This window comes from Sphaerodactylus townsendi, linkage group LG02 (genome assembly GCF_021028975.2).
Source record: "Sphaerodactylus townsendi isolate TG3544 linkage group LG02, MPM_Stown_v2.3, whole genome shotgun sequence".
NCBI lineage: Eukaryota > Metazoa > Chordata > Lepidosauria > Squamata > Sphaerodactylidae > Sphaerodactylus > Sphaerodactylus townsendi.
In genome coordinates, this window is record NC_059426.1 from 63346081 (window position 1) to 63364564 (window position 18484).

Below are 18484 nucleotides of genomic sequence, written 5' to 3' on the forward strand. Positions count from 1 at the left end.
CAACTCTGTTATCTTTGCAGAGCTGGGCCAACATCTCTTAGAAACAAAAGCCTGGCTAATTTTATTTAGATTCTGGCTAAAAATTCACTTTAGAGCTACTTCGAATTCTCTTTTAAAACAACCCTCTTAGTGTCTCTTTGCTCTCTGGCATAGAAATAAAAATAAGTTCAATTGGTTTTCCATCAATTCTTTTGAATCTTTAAATGAGAACCATATAGTTAGACTATTAAAACAAAGAATCATCGATCTGGAATTAAAAAAAAATCCTTCCAACCCACCTACTTGTTCTCCTGCTTCATTGAAATTGGCATTGTATTGGAGGAAAACAGCACAGTATTTCTATAACTTGCATTGTCATCACAGAGCTTTCATGTTAGCTTGGTTGAATGCCTTTCCTTCCAAAGTCCTGAGGGAGATAACAAAGAATTCTATCTGAAGAGAAGCTTTGCACCTGCTCTTCTAGTTCTATTGACTCAGTACATCATGTCATTTTAGAATGCCAGACACATGCAAGTCCATGTAACCACTACATACTTCCTTTATTAAAATAAAAAAAAAACATTTTGAGCTTTCTACTAAATAACCACTACTGTAGCTACATTTCTGGTTGAAGTAGTTAAGGCAAGAACACTATCAACAAGGAAGAGTTGAATTCTAAATTTCACCGACATGTAATCCAGAAAGGTAGTATTCCACAATAATTTTATGGTGTTTATTTTAATAATATAAAGGTATTCCTGTGTTGTTGAGAGACTAGACTAGGTTGTTGTTGAGAGACTAGACTAACTTATTAGTCCAGAAATGGTGGTACATTTTGTATGGGATTGGTGGGTGGGGTTGTCTGTAATATGCTAGATTGAGTGTTTGTACTTAATGCCTAATAAAGGTCTGGATTTGAATTTGGATACTTAATCTCTTCTAGCTCCGTCATGGTTGTCCTTCTAGGTTTTAATCTTTTTCTGACTTTTTTTGTAGTTTTCCTCTTGGTCAATGACTAAGCGAAGGAAAAGAAAATTTTGAATAACTTCTATTACTTCATTGTCAACTTTAAAGTTGTGTAATTCCCCAGTAGTCATTACTTTTATTTTGTTCAGCTGTAATCCTGCTTTGGCACTTTCTGTTTTAACCTTCAGCAGTAGACCTTTCAAGTCTTCACTATGTTCTGTCAGTAATGTGGTGTCATCAGCATATTTCAAATTGTTAATGTTCCTTCCACCAGTTTTCACTAGATCTTCACCTAAATCTAATCCAGCTTCTCTTAAAATATGTTTTGCATATAGATTTAACAGATAGGGAGATAAAATGCATTCTTGTCTGACACACTTGCCAATTAGAAAACATTCTGTGTCTCCACTCAGGTACTGTGTTGAAACCTCTGTGGAGCTCAAATGATAGAACAAAACCATCCCTGAGCCAGTCCTTTATCTCCTTAAACAAATAAACGTTTATTCAAAATGAATGAAATCATCTTTCTCAGTAGCTAGGATCTGTCATGTAGCAACAAGGCTTGACTGAACTAGAGATATAGATCATTCAACTCCCTTTCTTGTGTTGCTGTCTCAATGGAATCACTTCTTTTCTTTTCTTCACAGTGGCAGAGAGTCTAAAAATAAAGATGAAAGTAGTCCATGTTAGACATTGCTCTTCACAGCAGATTTATAGATTTCTGGTTAGTTCCAACACTGACTTTAGCAGAGAAAATCATTACATACTCCAGTTTATCCGTTTCATCATAATTCTTATTATTTAGGTGCTTCTGACTAATAAAACTCTCTTCCCCTGTAAAAGTCAAAGAAAAGCTTCCCCAAAGGATTGCCTGCCTGACAAACCAAATGCCACCTTTAAAAAGTATAGTTTTGTACTGTTGTCTTAAAATCTCATGATAAAGCTAAAATGGAGGAAAAGTTGAATTTTAATGTTTAGCTTATAAGGATGATGGCAGGAATATTTGTAGAGTAGAATAAAAGCCTCACTCATTCCATTACCTCAGCTGTTTGTGTACAGCAGGTGTAAATTCCTTGTGGATTTAGATAACCCTCACCAGCATGAAATAGTCATGCAATATCCATTTTGCATATTCCCAATATTCCAATCGCAGTCCCTGATATCTCCAATTAAAAGAATCAGGTAGCGGGTGGCATGAAAAGGCTCTACCAGAGATAGGGCTGCTGCCAGTCACAGTAGATATTACTGATCTTGAAAGAAAAATGGTCTGACTCCATATAGGAAGCTTCATGTGTTCAACTTGTTGTGTTGGTCACTGCCTTGTGAAATTCCAGAGGAACAAAATTATCTAAAGAGGGTAATGTTAGAATAGTAATAGCAAGGGATCACACACCGCTGAAGTGGAAACGTAATTAAAGGTTTGATATACTTGCAAAATTATCCAGTACATATAAAGGAGCTGATGTTGCCTAGTAACTAATTGGGGCCTATACCGTTTTCCACTGAAAGATTAAAGTTCAGTGCTTCCACATTAGAAAAGAGTCCTGAATGAATATGAGAATGAACATTCATTTTTAAGTGCTGCCTTTGTCAAAACCATTATTTTGTGCATTATTAAACATGGTACTTTGATACAAGAGCATTTTCAGTGCATCAAATTACTATCGGCAATACCTGCCTTTTGCAAACTGAGTCATTTGTCCCCATGGCCAACATCTCCAATGCCTCTGTCGACCACATCTTTCCCACCCTTTCCCTGACCACACAGGAAGCCTCCACAGAGAACTTATCCCAGCACTCTTTGATTGTCTTACCATTTGAACCCATGGCTGTAGGGAGGGGAAGCCTCCTTTTTGTCCTTTGCCATTCTTCTCTGTTCTCTCTTTCTCTTACCTGGGAGTGTGCGAGGTGTGTGGAGCTCAGCCCCCATGTTCCTGGTGTGCTCTGGCAAGAGAGGCCAGGCCCAATCACCCAGGAGGCTCTGCAAGAAAATTTATATAGTCCTGTATGTAAACTTGTGAGGGCATTTTAAAAAGTTTTTATTCTTGAGTTGGAATGGAGGGTGGGGACAGAAGTAGGCAGGCACTAGAACCGAGGTGGAGGATTCTACAACAAAGAAGGTCCAGCATGTGGAGGATTAATATACAGTTCTATTTTTATCTTTCAGTGAAAAAGCATATAGAAGTTTCTTCTTCTAGTTTATTCCTTCCTTTGCTGCACACTTGGTCTGCTGGAGACAAGGAGAGAGGTCTGCACTGTACCTGTGTCATTATCTGTTCTATGTGTCTGAAAACTAAGAAAGGATTTTACTTCTTGAAAGAATCTTCAGCCTGGACTTATATTTATTTAGCAAAACTGCAGCATCAGGTGAAAGCACAAAATATTTTGCTTCTATTGTTTGACATGGCTGGCCCAAAGATTTTTGGCACCCTAAGTAGTGGTTAAGAGCAGGTGGACTCTAATCTGGAGAACCAAGTTTGATCTCCCATTCCTCCACATGAGTGACAGACTGTAATCTGGAGAACTGGATTTGTTTCCCTGCCCCTTCACATGAAGCTTGCTGAGTGACCTTGGGCTAGTCACAGTTATCTCAGAACTCTCTCAGCCAACATGCAGGCAAGCAATGACAAGCCACCTTTGGATGTCTCTTGCCTTGAAAATGCTGTGGTGTACTTGTGACCTGATGGCATATTCCACCACCATAGTCCTCTCTTGTGTAGGTAAGGATAAGATCAAAAGTTTCCCATGGAACAACAATACAGTAACAAGTATTATTTTGACCAGTGGTGAAGCTCCCACAGGGACATCCAAGGACAATTGTCCCAGGCGCCCACCGTGGAAGTCATGTGGAGGGCACAAAATCACTCAATCCCCCTCCCCCCCCGCCAAATGCCTGCCTGCCTGCCTGCCTGTGTTCTCTTGCTCCCTCTGTCTATATATATAAAAAGCTCACTCAGCTTGGCATTTATGTCTCCACAATCAGCAAACCTTTCAAGTTATAGTGAGTCTCAATTTCATTTTATCCAGTTTCCCAACATCGTCAGGGCATCTGCAAAGCACTATTTTGTAATTTGCCCTCATCCCTTTCTGCCCCTCCAAAAAATTTTTTCCCTCCAAACTGTCCCCCAGCATCCTCAGAGCCTGCATGCAAATGACCCTTCTTCTCATTGGCTCCTACTTTCAGCTTTGCCTCATGAAGTGGTGGGGCGAGTATACTGACAAAAGGACTGGGACGGAGCCAGCCAGGTAGTGCAGAAAAGATTATGCAGGCCCTTCTGAAAATTGCACTGGTAAGTTTGAAAAGAAAATATGACCATTTCCTTCAGTTTTGTAGAGAGGCTTCTGCCTCATGAGGGGGCTAATGAGAGCTTTGTGGCTAATCAGAAGACATTTTACCTGTTATCTTCCAGCATAAGCACAGTATGATATCTGTGAATTGCATTTGCACGAAATTGTTAATGCATTGAATATGAAAATAATTCCTCTCTAGGTAACGGTTTAGCACTATAAAACTGCATTATGCAAACAGCACATAGGCAGCATAAACTTTGGAGATTCAGAATCTTCAGAGTTTACAAAATAATCTCATAAATGATAGAATGCATCCAGCCATGAAACCGGAACAATTGAACCTGCAAAGTTTTAATTAGTAGTTTTTATATTATACATAAGCCAGACAGTTAAAAAAATTATGCAGATACATGTATGTGATGTAAGTGTTGCATACTTGATTCCACTTGAAAAAGATTTATATTTAAGCCTTTTTGGTTTTAGTATATAATTTTTAGCATATAATTTTATAATACCGTGTCACTCAAAGTAAGTGCATAATGTGTTTTTTCACTATAGATAGTGGAATGAATTTCAGATACATAATAGTTTGCTAAGGAGTGCAAGTCATGTATTGTTCCAACCTCCAGGTGGTGGCTGGAGATCTTCTGGAATTACAAATGATTTCCAGATCCAGAGATCAGTTCACCAGAAGAAAATGGCAACTTTGTATGGTAGATTCTGCATTGTGCCCCACTGAAGAATGTCCTCTCTCTGAACCCCTCTTCCTCAGATTTCACCTTGAAAATCTCCAGGTATTTCCCAGTCTGGAGCAGGCAACCCTAGTTCTGCACAATGTTGCATATTTCAATAATAGCTATATCTTCAATGTTTTAATCCCACCACTGCTTGTTTGTCATGTCTAAATTGTAAACAAAGGAGCCTAGAAGAAAGAGCAGGGGACACAAACACATAGCTGTTCATAATTTCTCTGCATCTGGGATTGTAGAGAATGATGTGTTGGAATGCTTGGAGTAAACTCCCCACAATAAACTCCCTGAGGTTCAACAAAGAGGCATAGAGGCCAAAGTCTGATGTTGCCTCTTAGCACAGAGGTTTATTGCCTCTGAATGTGGAAGTTCTGCACAGTTTCAGCAGTCAAGACAGATTTTTCAAGAGCAAGTCAAGAAAGTAGATTCTGAGTTTGTGCCCACAGCAGCTTCTGGCCTTGGTTACCCAGGCTGATGAATGCTCATCATGTAAATTCAAAACAATACATAACCCCCCCTCTCTGGAAAGAACCTTTGGGTCATCTAGGGGTTACTTTGGGCTGGACCCTTAGCAATTAGAGGACGAATCTGCAGTGCTTGGCATTCTTGTTGATACAATTGTGAAATAGGCATTCAGAGGAAGAGATGGAAATTCAGGCTTCCTTGTACTGTGCCTTACTTGGGCAGGTTTGATATTAATCCAAATTGGCTATTATTTCTGGCAATATTTGGAAGAAATGCAAAGGAATGACTGGAGGGTGACAAAATATTATTCACAGCAGTAATAAAACATTTTGAAAGCATTTTAAGTCATATGACACTTAAAACACTTTATTTTCACAAGTGTTATAACATTGTTAAGCATTTTGAAAGCATTTTGAAAAAAATGTAAAAAAATTATTTCTGATGTGTGTCATGTCCCATTGCTGTGTTCAGATTTGTGAGTTGGGACATGTTCTATAATACGATAGTAGCTTTGAGATGACCTGTGCAAAAAAAATCATTGTTTGCTTGTAGTGGAGGAGGGTGGCCTTTGGTCATGGTGGGGGAGGGCAGCTGTCCATATGGGGAGAGGGGGGGGGGCGGAAAACTCAGATTTTGCCCTGGGCTCCGTTTTCCCTAGTCTCTGATTTTGACTTAAGTTCTTCAACCAAGGACATAGTTCCAAGTAGGAAAATAGAAATCCTGGGCTCACTTCCAGTCTCAGATTGAGATAACACATTTCCATTGCGAGCACGGAGTTGCTGAATAACAAAAAAAAATACAGTCAAGGTTACAAGCAAAGAGAAATCTGTCAAACATATTGATGGAAAATTTTAGTAGCAGCCTATCTGTGACATACTGGGCACTCCAACCTGCATTCAGGTATTCAGCAAAATCTAATTACTTCTGACATTTGATAGATATATCTCATTCCCAATGTGACCCCAAGTGTGGATACAAGTCCTGAGTTAGGGCCATGGAAAGACAAGTCAAATATTTTCTCAAACCTGAGAAAAGCCCCAGGATTGTTGAAAAATCTGAAATTTTCTTTAACAAAATATAGAGAGGGTTAACTATGTAACCTCCATAATGATAGAAGCAGTAACTGTGGCTTTAAGAAATAGATGCCCTTAGTAGTCATTTCTAGGCAATGAAAAACTTTGGTTTCTGTCAGTAAAAGTCAGGAGGAGGAGGCCGGGCCCTTTCTAGGTTTAAATTCTGGTTCTGCCATGAAAGCTCATTGGGTGACCTTAGGCCAGTTACTAATTCTCAGCCTCAATTCCCTTTATCTACTCCAAACTTATCCACTCAAAACTGCTCATATCCTAGGACTCTCTGTGTGTTCTGCTGTTTTTGATTACTGTATGTTTCTGTACCCCCATTATCCTTTAACAAAACTGTCAAACTTTATTTGCTCCCCTATGGAATTTCTTGCAAAAGCTGATCTTCATATACATAGGCAACCAATACCTCGAGCTTGCCTGACCTTTTGTTAATCCAAGAGTCTGCTCTTGCTAATTCTCCACTCTAAAAGGGACAGATTCCCACCACTTTGCATAACACACATGCCTCTCTTCCAAACACTTTTTTGTTCAGTTTAGTCAGTTTCATTTTGTCTGCATAGGAGATAATTTACTTGGAGTAAGGGACATCACCTCAGTCATGACATGAAGAATGATTACCTTAATTTTTTCTTTATTTTTTGCACACTCATTCTAGTGATGATGTGACCTATCATATTATTTCTGACACATCCATGTGACCTAGCTCATTCTGTGCTGATTGGTCACCGTGACTATGGTTCTCTTTTTGAAAAACTGCCCTCATTCTTCTACAAGATTCTCTGAAGAGTACCATTTTTAATGCATGCTGGAGAATCATTCAGTTGTGAGTATGTTCAATGCATTTTCTTCAGCCCCTCTGAAATTGGAAAAATCTGCACTCAAAATGGTGTGATCCACCATTTTGCATCACAAGCCAAGACTTAATCACATAATACACATCTGTATATCCCCCCCCCAAAAAAAAACCTCCCCAGAAACCCAGTCCTTAAGAAAAAATAAGTGTGCAGGGTAAGAGAAATGGCTGAATGACTGGAGCTCTTCATGATCCTAGCCTTTTACTTTGGCAACATTAAATTAGTACTCATTCATCCATTTGCACCACTGCTCTATTGATAGCTTCAATTTGAAATTTTTTAAAAAATGTGAGGGAGGGGAATGGAAGGAGGGAAGGAAAGGAGGAAATGTCTGACCAAGGGAAAGAGAAAATGGCTGAAAGGGGGGATGGGCTGCCTTGAGAAGAATGTTCTGTGTGAAATGGACAAAACTGGTCCAATTGCCTCACCACTTGAATGTTAACCTTGGGAGTGCTGCATGAAATTGACAACACTGATCCATCCTTAGAATGGAGGAATAGGGGGAGGAGAAAATGGCTAAAGGGAAGGTTGAGCAACTATGCAGGGCTTTGGCAGGGTGGAGAAACAAACAACAAATCATTATGATCTCATGCTTGGAAATGGGTTGGACAAAAACATCATAGCAAAAGTGTTTGAGGGGGGAAAAATGGAGAAAAAGTTAACTGGAAATGTCCACAGGAAAAATACATAGAATTTGCCCTCAAGATATATCGAAAAAAGTGTGTATGGAAAAGCCCTCGATGAGGCTGTTTTTATAGGAGACTGCATTCATAGGGCAGGGAGAAAAGATTTGTATCTGGGGTTTTTTCCCCACAGTAGCTTTAATCCTAGCCTTATTTTTATTTTTATTTATTTATTTATTAATCTTGTATACCGCCCAACCCCCGAAGGGCTCTGTATCCACTGCCTGTAAATGAAAAATACAAAGCTTTCAATGCAAACAAAAAGCTAGGATAGGTAGCAAAGTCCAACAATCTTCCAAACTTATTGTCTATCAGAGTCCCGCAGTGATACCCTGCATGTATCCACTGCAGGAGTCATATTTATGATTAAAGCACCAGAGTTCCTTTGTAACTGCAGATTATATAGTATGTGACAGAGAAACAGGGAGAAGAAGTCAGTTTGTTACTTTCTTTCAGATATACAAATCTTGACTCAAAGCAACATTTGCCAGCATATGGATGCCTTCCCTTAAGCATCATTTAAAAGTAATGGAGACTGGCAAGAAGACCAGAGATAGCAACCCAAGAGCTGTCAAAACACCCTGTGAATCTAAATTCCAATCCTTCTTCTGATATGTTAATCATCCTCAAATGCCATGCAGCAGTTTCTACTGATAAATCCCAGAAGTGATTCTTTAAATGCTCTCTTTCTCCTTATTTTTTTTTTAAAAAGCAGAACTGTCACCAGTTGTGTATAACACCCGGGAGCCCACTACACTACATTACAAGGAGCTTTGACCACTACTTTAAAGGGAGGGCATGGGTGTCTTTTCTTCACAAAGGGCTAATTTTGGATTCCAACATGGAACTCCTGCTGTTTGTTTGAAGCCTCACCCTGCTACTGTGCTGTTATTTTTATTAAGGCCTTGGAGCTCAGTCTTAAATAGGTCCACTCAGACTGCTACATAGTGGTGCTTACTCCTAGGAAAGTGTTTTTAGGATTGGACTGTTAAGGTCTCTCCCGAACGATATTACAAGAGGCAATAATGCACTGGGTCTTAGGGCTATCAAGAAGGGGGGGCTCTGTTCTTTTAATAAAGGCTCAATGATATGTTAATTACCAGGTAATGTTCAATGTGTTGTCGAAGGCTTTCACAGCTGGAATCACTGGGGTGCTGTATGGTTTCCAGGCTGTATGGTTGTGTTCTAGCAGCATTCTCTCCTGACGTTTCACCTGCATCTGTGGCTGGCATCTTCAGAGATGCCAGCCACAGATGCAGGTGAAACATCAGGAGGGAATGCTGCTAGAACACAGCCATACAGCCCGGAAACCACACAGCACACCAGGTAATGTTGTTTATCTCACTACCATGAATTAGCTTCAGCTGCCAGCTTCCATATATGAAGCTTCTAAAAAAGGAACAGAACATTTTTCTCTAGACCTGCTGGCAACTCTGGCTGTATTTTATGGTGGATGTTCATTTCATAAAGTTGTATTGTGTGTGCCCATGTTCCATCCATATTCCTAGGAGTGCCAAATGATATATTAATCTAGTGAGCAGATAACTGGACCAGTGGCATATCTGCCTAGGGTACCCCTTGTCCCCGGGTGCCACTCTTCTGGTCATGTGGGGGCACAAAATCGGCCCCCATGTGATCAGGAAGTCCTGCTGTCTCATCATTTTAGTGTGCCTTGACCCCAGCCGATGTACACAAAAAGACTTCCTGCTGCCTCCAAGCACCCTCAACCCCCTGGACTTCCTCCTCCCTTCCTCTCCCCCCCCACTGGGCTCCCAGCAGGCAGCCTGCAGTCTCTTCTGACCTCCCCTCCAGGCAGGCCAGAAGAGACTGCAGTCCCGCCCTTGGATACTTTCTTTTATAAGCACTGAGGGCGAGGGTGGGGCTTGGGGAGCAGGAAGTTCCACCCCTTCCTGCTCCCCAAGCCCCACACCCTGGCCTCAGTGCTTATGGTCGATTCCCCACTTACCATCTGCTGTGTGCTACTCTCACCAAGTAGCGTTAGGGTCCTTAAGGAACTCCACACTACAGGGGCGACAAGCACAGACCAGCGGGGGGTGGAGTGGGAAGCCAGGGAGCATGCCCGAGCCAGCGTGCTGAGCAGGTAGCACCGGTGCAGCAAGGGTGGTCGATGGTAAATGGGGAAACAACCTATTAAAAAAAGGTCTCCGAGGCTGGAACTGCAGTCTCTTCTGGCCTGCCCGGAGGGGAGCCCAGCCGGCAGGGGGAATCTGCGGGGAGGTAGGCACCCTAGACTTTGCCCATGTCCATGGTGACATGGGCGGGGTCGAGGGCAGTGGGGGTGGAGCCTGGGGGCATCAGGGGGCGGAGCTAGGGGCAGAGCTTGGGGGGTGTCCTGGAGACAATTTGTCTCTGGGTGCCTTTTACCCCTGGTACACTTCTGAACAGGACCATTGGTTTTGTTTCTCTAATTCTACTTCCCCTTTGTTGGGAGAAAAAGAAATTCTGATATTTCAGACTTGTCTTACAGCTTTATCATACTATGTACTATAAAACTGTGTTTAAAACAATAGTCTAAATAAAAGACATAAATGGTACACAAGAACTTCTTGGGGGCTCTTCACTCTTAACTTCAATTATCTTCACAATCTAGTTTACTGCTGATTTCAGTGGGCTGATTAAGATTTACAATGTAGCAGATTTTGCTATGGTGCCTTGGTTTAAGATGGAATGAAATATCAGCAAGACAACTTCAAAGTACTTTTTACTGGAATTTCTAATTAGTCTTACTTTGTCTGCAAAGAAAAATAAATGTCATCTAGAACTGAAGCAGACCAAATGCCTGCCACTCACTTCAGCTAAAGTTTTTTGATACGTGAATACAATGGCAGTTACTGAGCTGAAATTCTTACTTTCATACCTCACTGTGTGCCAAATTAAATGTGATGTCGGAGTTCCATGTAAATTACCTCAGAAAAGGAGTCATGGGGTACAGTGTAGATGGGGGAATGAAGCTCTAGAAAAGGAGATTTAACTACTGCCATTTTGTGTCATATCCCCTTATCCTAATTAGAAATCCACCCACTCACCCCCAGCTGCTTTAAATGATGATATGGGAAAAAAAGTTTTTTAAAAATCATAGCTGAATCTGCAACATAATTCCATCAGTGTTGAATACATTTTTTCACCATAACAAATCATGTACCACCCAATCTAGGATATTCTGACTTGTTTATCATATGCATATACCCCTTTTACTTGTTGAATATTCCTATACAACTGAACAGCTAAGACATACAAAAATATAGTATGAAATGCCAATGGAAACTGAAGTGTCTGACAATTTTTTAAATAAGTAGGGAATCGGTAACCCACACTATATCCTCATTCTCATCTGCTGGCAGCTGTGATATCATCGTTCCTTTCCCTACTTCCTTCTCCACACTCACCAACCAACCTTTTTTTCCATCTGCCCTTTACATCATTTATATCCCACATTCCTGCCTGGTGGGGGTCCAAAGCAGCTTACATCACACACACCCCCTCCATTTTATCCTCACAACAACCCTGTGAGGTATATAAGGCTGAGAGCGTATGACTGGTCCAAGGTCACCACACAGACTTTGATGGCAGAGTGGAGATCTGAACCTGGATATCCCAAATTCCAATCTGATATTCTAACCACTAGCCTTGGGTCTACAGAGGCTCCCAGGATAGACACTGAGACTCACTTGTTCTGGCATGTCCTCCAGAAATGATGACACAACACGAGTCACTTATTTTGCAGCATGATGAACAGCCACTTACTGTGTGAGAAGAAGGCATTGACAGGTGTGCCAGAGCACAGCCTGAGCACATGCTGGCAGGGGCTGATGGGAATTGTAGTCCATGAACATCTGGAGTGCCATAGGTTCGCCACCACGGACCTATGCCATGCTTGGTGGTGCAGAAGAAAGCCCTCACTGTCTTGTTCCGAGAAAACAAGGCAATGCAAAGAGAGAGAGAGAGAGAGAGAGCAAGCTCAGCCAGGATGAGTGGTTGATCATCTCTCAGACAGTGCATGTCCTTAAGCCCTTTAAGGAATTCATAGTATTGCTTTTGTCTGACATGGTGATGCTGGCTCTGATCATTCCCATAGTCCAGATAGTCACACTACTTTAGCCAGTAGTGTGCACACTATTGCAAAGGCTGCAAAAAGTGGTGGCAAACGCACCTTGAGCTTCTTGCCCAAAGGAAGGTCTACATGTTGGCCAGCATGTGTGACCTATGCATCAAGGGCAACACTGCTGAGCAAGCCAGGGAGCTTGTGCATTGGAGACAGGTTCTCATCCAGCGTGTCAAGTGAGTGCATGCCCAAAGAGGAATGTTGCAGCATAAGGGGGCATCTGAGACTGGAAGCAGCTGTGCCACCATTCGTCCCCCAGCTCCCCCTCCAGGTGGTGCTCTTTCCTCTGACCAAGGCTGACTGCTGCAATGAGCCTGGAGATGGAGATAATCAGATGGGCAGTTGGGCCCTCTGGGAGGATGAGGCACATGAGAGAAGAGATGTTGGCTACAATGGTGAGGGAGTACCTGCAGTGGCGTAACTAGGCAAACTGGAGCCCTGGGCAAAACCTGAATTTGATGCCCCCCCCCAGACCAGCGCAATTGCCCAATGCAACTAGCTGGCAGCCTTGTAGCTACGTCCAGTGGTGTATCTAGGCAAACTGGAGTTTGGCGCCCCCCATGGGCAGCCACCCTCGCCCACTGTGACCAAGCAATGAGATTTTTTACACCAGGTTTTTTCAAAGTCCACCCACATCACATTATAGAACATGCCCCAACTCACAAATCTGAGCACAGCAAAAAGCCATGCCACACAGCAGAAATAATCTTTTGAAAACATTTTCAAAATGCTTTCAAAATGTTTTATTACTGCTATGAAAACATTTTATGGGGTTGTATCCAGTACCCCCAATTGGGGGAAACAGCATCACTTTCAATGTTTCAAAGGAGAATCTGGGCTCCCAAGTTTAAACAAGTGATGCTGGAATCCACCCCCAATCAGCATCATTTTCAATGGTGTTTAAACTGGGAACCCCAGATTCTCCTTTTAAATCCACCTTAAAGGGAGAATCTGGGGTTCCCAGTTTAAACAACATTGGAAGTGATGCTATTTTGGGGTTGATTCTCTCCCACCCTGAAACAGCATCACTTGCAATGTTTAAATTGGGGACCTCAGATTCTCCCTTTAAATCCATGTCAAAGGCTGGGGGGTTTAAAAGGAAAATCTGGGGAAATTTGGGAGGTGCCTGCTGGAAGGGGTGCAATTGTTAAGCTAGCATCACCAAACTTTCAGGGTATCTTTAGGAGACTCCCCTAATGATACCACCCAGGTTTGGTAAAGTTTGGTTCAGGGGGTCCAAAGTTATGGACCCTCAAAGGTGTAGCCCCCATCTTCTGTTAGCTCCCATTGGAAACAATGGATGATGGGGCACCCCCTTTAGGAGTCCATAGCTTTGGACCCCCTGGACCAAACTTCACAAAACCTGGGTGGTATCAGTAAAAGATTCTCCTGATGATACCTCCCAGGTTTGGTGAAGTTTGGTTCAGGGGGTCCAAAGTTATCGACCCTCAAAGGTGTAGCCTCATCTCCTATTAGCTCCCATTGGAAACAATGGGGGATGGGGCACCCCCTTTGGGAGTCCATAACTTTGGACTCCCTGAACCAAACCTCACCAAACCTGGGTGATAGCATCAGGAGAGTCTCCCAAAACATCTCTGAAATTTTGGTGCTGCTAGCTAGCCTAAAAACTGTGCCCTCTGCAGGCCAAAAATGGAAAAACACTGAAAATACAAAAAATCCCACAAACAAACCTGCGCCCCCCACAGCGCTGTGCCCAGGGCAACTGCCCACTTTGCCCAATGGGAGGAACGCCTCTGAGTACCTGTCAGTCCTATGAGTTGCAGTTGACTAATCCATTGAACTATTGGGTCATGAAGGAGTCTGGCTGGACCTTTCTGCCATGGCCACGGAGCTTCCCTTGTGCTCTGTGATATATCTCATATTCAGAGTGAGTGCATCTTTTCATAATAGGCAACATCACTTGGCCAATTTACTCCAGACTGGAACCCTGGGGAGTCCAGCAGTTTATCTTTCTCAAGGTCAACATGCAGCTGTTCAACTACCCAGAGCTGAACTTTGAGATTGACTAAGGTGAGCATGTGCTTGTATCTGCATCTTCTTAGAGTCTGTTCTGATTGGTTTGAGGGAACTCTCTTCCCACATTAAACTATTTGCAAGGGCAATTTCCTAGTTCAATTGGCAGCCTCCTAACCAGTCCCTGCTGCCATCACCTCAACCTAGAAACCTCCACTGGATCCTAGCAGCTGTGCAATGCAGGGAGATGTTGGAGGTGATTCCAGGCTCACCCTCTCTGTGACCCAAACCCAAACTGCAAGCTTCAGTGACAGCTGTACCTAAATTGTTCCTCATCTTGTTGGAGATGGAATGACCCAGTAAGAATGGGTCATTTAAAACATTAACCAGTGCAGGAAAACCCAGAGGAATGCCACAAGCTGTGAAGACTTTGGTCAACAGCTGTTTCTGAGCCCCACCTAACAGTGTTCTTTTTTTGAGTTCTGGACAGGAGAAGAAGATAACAGAAGGACGTAGAACAGCACTGAAACGAGAGACTACAAATCACCAGGTATTTTCAAAATTCATTTATCAGTTTATTCAGAGATCACTTTTACACCATGTAAAAGTTGGCAAACTTTAATAAACACATAATTTTGATGTTTATTTCATAGGAAATATGTTAAGACCTCAGGAATCTCAGCAGAATTGGGCAGCACAGCACTGAGCACTCCTCAAACATAAATCCATCTTCATCACTCAACAAGATAGAGAGATATCTTTAAATCTCCACTGCTTCAAATAGAAGAAATAGTAATTCATGTATTGCCTGGAAAACTTATATTGTTCTAACTGCTCTCTCTCTCTCTCTCTCTCTCTCTCTCCCTCCCTCTCTCTCTCTTCCCCCGCCCCCTTCACTTTTAGAGCCTGGACCCTGACTCCCCATCAGCACAGCCAGGAAAAGAAGGCCAGTAATGAAAAGCGGCTACAGCACCAATTGTACAACCAAAACCCCCAGGAAATGGGGGCTACCCCTTTGGTGACCAATAGAATTGGACACACACACACCCCAAAATAGGCTACAATGGAGCTCAGTCAATTCCAATGAAAGATTTGGGGGAATTTGGGGGAGGGATTACAGTTTTCTATCTGTAGCAGGCGTGGTTTCTAAGATAGAGGCACCTAACTTGCAGCATAGCTTTGAGTTACTCTCCTGATGACAGCACTCAGGTTTGGTAAAGTTTGGTTCAGGGGGTCCCATGCTATGGGTCCCCAAAGGGGAAGCCCCCATCTCCCATTAGAAACCATTAGAAACAATGGTAGATGAGGGCTACCTTTTTGAGGACTCATAGCATTGTATCTCCCTGATTTAAAATTCACCAGACCTGGCTGCTGTTATCAGGAGAGTCACCCAAAGCCACCCTGTGTGTTTGGTGCCTCTACTTTGAAACATGCACCACATACAGATGGAAAACTACAACCCATCCAAAAAGATTTCCCCCATAAGCTCTAATAGAACAGAATTTTTTTCATTTGGGTGGGGGTGGGGGGAAACCCAAATATTTTCAGGTTTCCCAAAAACAGTATTCAGGTTTTCCAGCTTTAGTGATAATTTTAAAGCAAAAACAAAAAACAAAACTGAAACCCAAATTTTACAACTTGTTTTGATTTTGTTCAGTTATGCAGTAACATATTTCCATAAGAACACGGCTGTCCATACCCACTGTTTGCAAATCTATCCTGGAAGATGAGCTCAGTCTCTTCCAAGTGAGTTAGCTTGAAAAGTAGCATTGACACTAATTAGGCAAAGATGCTGATAATGTATGCTCTCTGACTGACAGGCACCGTACCGGGGAGCAGTGGCATACATTGCTCATTAACATCCCCATCACCCAAGAGCTACGCCATTCATTAAAAAGTAATTATTTAGGCAAAGTGTCTTCAGAAAAGTTTAGTTTGAGTACCATATCATCATTTATGAAAGAAGTAAACTTTCCCTCCCTGGCAGTCAGACATAATTTATCAGACAAGCTATTTATCCTTTAATCTAAATTCTAACCAGCACTTCCTTTAGTTCATTTACTCCTTTTATAATTTATGTGCTCCAAACTGAAAATTCATAAAGCCTAGGAATTCTGCTTTAACTTCCACATTGTGTTTCACACTGACATGCAGGATCAGATATTCCACAAATTTCAAGTTTTAAGCTTTAATGAGCCTTTAGCAGTAACCCTGAGAAGGAAGTTTTACAGCAGCACACCTTGGATGCGTGTGTTTGTGTTTGTGCCTTAAAAAAAACTTGTTGACATATGAAGCATGGTCATCACTGAACACAATAAACTATATTGTGTAACAGAAAAAGAAACATTAAAAAGAGCTGGAGTGAATCCATTTGCCATGCACGGTTGACAATATGTCTTTTTTTTGTCATGTCCAGCCCCTGCTATTCTGGGAATGAGTATCTTTAACACCAAGTTGGAAGGGCAGTCAAAATCATAATTTAAGCTCCATCAATCCATCAAGGGGTACTTATGAGCAGCCTTTAAAAGAATCACCTGCTGCCATTATCTGGGATTTGTCCTTCGGAGTTTCTCACCCTCCCATCCCTCTTTTGTTGGCAATGCAGGACTAGCTGTTTGCTTCAAGGCGAACCAGGAATGCAGAAGGGCGGTTCAAATTGGCTTTGGAGAAGAGTTAAATTTGTTTGTCCAATTGCTATTAGGGTTGGTTAAGCTATAATTAGGTAGGTTGGAATAATGCAGGCAAGTACTTATAGTGTTTTGTATAACTCCAAAAGACATTTCATAATAAATGGAAGCTTCTGAAATGATCTCATGAGTGACCATTCTGGGGCAGGATCTTGAGAAGAGAAACCACTGGGAAGTGTGACTTTTCCATTTGAAACCCTAATATTGACATTGATGGAGTAGATCAGTGGTTCTCAACCTGTGAGTTGTGACCCCTTTGGGGGTTGAACGACCATTTCACAGGGGTCGCCTAAGACTCTCTGCATCAGTGTTCTCCATCTGTAAAATGGATAAATATTAGGGTTGGGGGTCACCACAACATGAAGAACTGTATTAAAGGGTTGCGGCATTAGGAAGGTTGAGAACCACTGGATGGTAGAAGAACTGTTTCTCTTGACCTACCATTGGTATGAGATGAACATTGTTCCATGCTTCAAGTCAGAATGGGATTGTCTGTAACACTGGCATGCTTTTAGCAAGTTAGTAGTCCAGCAGATAACAATGAAATCAGGGAGTTTTAGCAAGGCACAGAGGTGTTGTTAATTAGTAAATTAATTAACTAGTTGTATCTGATTTCTGTTAGGGTTGTCCATTGTGGGGATGGGGGAGTGAGCATATATCACAATTAGCTAAATTTTAGGGTGTCCCATAATAGGTTGGCAATGGGCTTTCACTCTCTCTGAAACATCAGGTTTATAACACTGGGTGATCTTAGATTCAGCATTGCATTAGGAATCTCAAATATGCTGTGATCAGAAGTACTTTTGTCATATCCAGCTGAGTTTCAATCAATGCTACTTCTAGAGTTGAATAATACTGCCCTCAACGACCATGCCTTGTGACTTCAGATTAGTCAGTTGTAATATATCCTCTGTGAGGCTGCCATTGAAGACTGTGCAGAAGATACAATGAAAAATGTTACTGCCCATCTTTTCAGGAATCAGCAGGAGAGTCTATCAATTTGAGAGTCCATTGGATTGGTTTCTCAGAAGCCACAATGACTGCCTTTATGTTTCTGGGAATAAATCAAGTGAATATTTTAAAGTCCTGATCACTTTGGTCTTACATACCCCTGGGATTCTCTATTGCAGTATGAACCCTTCTGTTCCTTAGGATCTGTTAGTTAAACTCAGATTATCATCTTAAATGGATACAAGCCAGTCCACCAGGCAAGCCTATAGTCAGGTCATTTCTGATTCCATGCAATACCAGTTATAATCTTGATATTATATACAACCTAGCCTCATGGAAGCTGAGTGTGATGGATTAGGCCCAGGTTAAAGGGTTAATTTTAGAAGGTGCCAAAACGCTGGCCTTAGCAACACTTAATGTAAATGTAGACACCTCCTGATTGGCTGGGGAAGACACAGTTAGCCTAGAGCCACAGGTAGGGGGAGCTAGGGACTATAAAAACAGGGAACAGCCTGTCAAAAGGTTTTGTGAGAGAAGGAGCTGTTTGATTTTTGGGAACTGAGTTCTTGAACTGGGTAGAGGGTCACAGTTCGGGGCAGGTGGTCAGTCAGACCCTATCAGCGAAACAGATCCTTCAGTCTGGAGATCGTGTCTAGTGGCAGTGAGAACAGAGAGAGGAC

At 42.1% G+C, this 18484-nt stretch overlaps 1 long non-coding RNA gene across 1 annotated transcript in view; it reads right to left on the reverse strand.

Annotated features, from left to right (window-relative positions):
* Positions 1-1472: 1472 nt before the first annotated feature.
* Positions 1473-18484, reverse strand: part of LOC125427015 — a 35020-nt gene continuing 18008 nt past the window's right edge. The window contains exons 2-3 of the long non-coding RNA XR_007243624.1: positions 2839-2926; positions 1473-1603 (exon numbers count right to left, since the gene is read on the reverse strand). This is a non-coding gene — a long non-coding RNA (uncharacterized LOC125427015). The remainder of the gene's footprint in view (positions 1604-2838; positions 2927-18484) is intronic.